This window comes from Corvus brachyrhynchos, unplaced genomic scaffold (genome assembly GCF_000691975.1).
Source record: "Corvus brachyrhynchos isolate BGI_N302 unplaced genomic scaffold, ASM69197v1 scaffold285, whole genome shotgun sequence".
NCBI lineage: Eukaryota > Metazoa > Chordata > Aves > Passeriformes > Corvidae > Corvus > Corvus brachyrhynchos.
Genome location: NW_008238323.1, coordinates 510,636 through 514,227, shown reverse-complemented (window position 1 = coordinate 514,227; position 3,592 = coordinate 510,636). Strand labels below are relative to the sequence as shown.

General features: G+C 44.9%; 1 protein-coding gene across 1 annotated transcript in view; it reads right to left on the bottom strand.

Moving 5' to 3' along the window:
• The window catches only part of LOC103615661 (60S ribosomal protein L17), a 13,579-nt gene that overhangs the window by 744 nt on the left and 9,243 nt on the right, over positions 1–3,592 (bottom strand). The window lies entirely within an intron of this gene.

Sequence of the window (3,592 nt, the reverse complement as noted above, 5' to 3'; positions counted from 1 at the left end):
GGGGAGAAGAGAATATCTGCGGCTTCTCCATCCCAAGCTGCTTCTCAGAGCCCACAGTTTGGTGGGAGAGCTTAAAGAATCCCAGCACCCCATCGGCAATTCCTGACCTCCCTGATTATCCCCACACAGGCCGTGCCACCCAGCCCGCTCTCACTGCAGCTTGTTTCAAAGCCAGCCCTTTGGAACTCAAACCCTGCAGCCTCCCCCTGTCCCAGCCAATTAGAGAGTGGAAACATCCCTGCCAGTGTCCAAGGCCAGGCTGGATGGGACTTGGAGCAGCCTGGGACAGTGGAAAGTGTAGGATGCACTTTAAGCTCCCTTCCAACCCAAACTATTCTGGGATTCATTCTGATTCTCTATTCTGCATCCCACATTTTAAGTGGGACATGAGTTAAGCCCACAAAATGGGATCAACAGTGAATACCTGGGGGTGGGAAGATTTACCAGGCCCCATCCTGCCCTCATGCTGCTTTAAATCATTGCTTGTCCAAGGGTAACCTTCATCTCTAAAGCCGGGTTTGTGCCATCAACAGCAGGTTCCAAAGTACCCGTTGTGTCATTAAAAGGGAAACCCTTCCCAGTGTAGTCCTGAGTTTATTTCCATGCTCCATGTGGTGTTTGACAGCAAATCCCCAGCCGGGCTCTTACACATCCCTGTCCCTGGGCTGTGCGTGGCAACAGCACGTCTGCAAACAGTGCATGTGGGGTGTGACCCCGTGTAAACATTGCCACGGTACAGCAACAGTCCTGGCATGGGGCTTGTCCTGGTGTTCACACAGCGTTTGATGGGAATGGCTGTGGCTGCAGAGGCGGTGTGTGGTCAACAGCACGGCTATAAAACACCGTGTGCCAAAAAAAAAGGAGCTGTAGAGCAATCCCCACGCCAAAAACAAGCATTACTACGTCTGTGTGTATGAACACATCTCTTCATAACATGTCAATTTATGTTTCACTGTCATCCCAAAGCCAGGCTGGACGGGGCTTTGGGATGACAGTGAAACATAAACAGGCTGGACCTGGGATACTGGACAGTGTCCCTGCCCATGGCAGAGTGTGTGATGCGATGAGATTTAAGGCCCCGTCCAACCCAAACCATTCCATGATTCTAAAACAACAGCGAAAGATACAGCACTATCATCTAAAAGCATTTCTAACGCAAGAGAATCACCATGGCAAACATTGCCTTCTAGGCCTTTTCAATTAAATTACTGCAGCCAGGTTCACTGAAAACAGGAATAATGGCAGTCTGTTACAACCAAAATATGATTTGGTGCAGCGAGCGTGCTCTAACAAGCAGGAAACTGCACAAGGAAGATAATCCCTTCTTCCATGTCTTAGGCAGTTTAATGAAATGGAATTACTTCTCACTGAAGGAGATTCAGTTAACCTAAGTGTAAATTAAATTTCTCTTCATTTCCTTTACCTGCAACCTCTGGAGCCACTGTTCTTTCAGCAACAATGTTCTGCATTGTACAGAAATGATGAAGGAATGACTCCGAGGTCTGAACCCCGGCAGCACGTCCAACATCTCCCAGAATTCAGCTGGGACATGACTGCTACATCTGGGTAATAACAGCATATTGTGTTAACTGTCATTAGATCAGAATTTAACTTTATTGTCAGTTTAGACATTCTTAGCAGCTGATCATGTGCAATTTAATACGCTAGAATTTCCTTTCCTTTCAGCATCAGGCCCATCAAAATAATTAGAAACATAAAATTAATTAATTTTTATTTAAAAATTTTTGGCATATACTTGCATTTGTTTAAATGGTGTCTTCAATTAACTTCTTGGCATCCAGCTACCTGTGCAAACCAACACACAGAAGGTACCACATCCCATTTAGACCTTCCCATTATGAAAAAATACTTGAAATTAGTTTATTTGAATGATGGCTTTTCAAATGTTGATTTACTGATCTTTCCTCAATAGTATTTAAATAAAGCCAGACAGGTTTAATGCTGAAGAACTTAGGACTAGATTTGCAGTACTGTGGTCCCCCAAAGATGCCAACTCTGAAATTTTCTGTCTTCAGTGTAAACGAAGCTGCTACTTGGTCTAGGAAATTCTGGTAGATGTCCATGTGCCACCATCAGGTGCCTAAACCTTTTGTAAATCTTGTTTTTAGCGAGTAACGAGCACAGGGGAATTTTCTCAGTGAAATTCAACTCACTTGATAGATATTATTCTCTCACATGAGGATTTCCTTAATTTCTGGCTGCTTATTTTTCTTAAAGAAGGCTTTGTGCACTCCTTTGCATCCCAGCAGATGATCTCCTGTGTGGATACAAAAATGCTGTTAGCAAGGAATTTTCCTGCTGGTTTCTAAGCCATGGGATACTTTTCTCTCTCACACAAGATATTAGCAGAGTTTATAAACCATGAACACCTGCGATCTTCCCGAGCTTTGTTTATAGTACAGTAGGAAAATATTTTGACAATGGATGTTTTAGGATTTTAGCCAATCACCCCTAAGGGGTGGCTGGTCCTTTGTCCAATTAGACTATGAAGAAAAAAGTCTATGAAAGAGTTTGTAAAATAATTAAATAAATCAATCTTGCTGCACAATTCCTGCCTGCTGGATTTCTCTCCTCCTCCCTACAGCTGCGGGATATGGTAATATTACTGCACTAATATTCCTGCACTCCTGCCCAGGCTTGGGCCTTTGCTTTCACCTGATTTTTATTTAACTATTCACAACACAACAGGACTATTGACCTATTATTGAAAAAGAATAGGGGCAGAGGAGTTACAACACAAATCTCCTGACAGGACTTCCAGTGAAGTGCCTCACACAGAAAGTTTTGTGATGTGGATTGCTCACTTTACGGTTCAACTGCAGCTAATAAAAGCAGTGGAACACCATTCCAGAGAGCATAAATGTGTCATCTTACTTGCATTATCTGCCTGTTTTCATAATTTTCTCAGAAGGCCTGGTGCTTAAATACAGTGCTGGCACATAGCTGGAAGCCTGGTGCAGCCTGCAGTCTAATTTACTATACACTTTATGTTACTGTTCGATGCACTTCCTTCTGTATTAATATCTTAAATAACTAAAAAAATTTAATTATGCAGACTTCATAAATTGACTGGGTACATTTACAGATTAAAGGAGGCCCAGTAAAGTTCTTGCTCTACTCTTTGTTGTGTACACAGCTGTTTAGAGGCGGATATGCTCTAAAACTATGGCCTGTTTATGAGATGCCCAACATATTAAAACAGCATGGAAGGGACAATCTCTTCAGTAATGCTCAGGATGTCAGAACACATATTCTTGTTTAGCTGCAAAGTTGCAGCTTGGACTGGGCATGCCTGAGGCATCTCCAATCCTGTGTCTGGGCCCCTCAGGACAAAAAGGACATGGAGCAGCTGGAGTGTGTCCAGGGCAGGGAACGGAGCTGGGAAGGGGCTGGAGCCCCAGGAGCAGCTGAGGGAGCTGGGAAAGGGGCTGAGGCTGGAGCAAAGGAGGCTCAGGGGGGACCTTGTGGCTCTGCACAAGTCCCTGACAGGAGGGGGCAGCCGGGGGGGGCGGGCTCTGCTGGCAGGGGGCAGGGACAGGAGGAGAGGGAACGGCCTCAGGCTGGGCCAGGG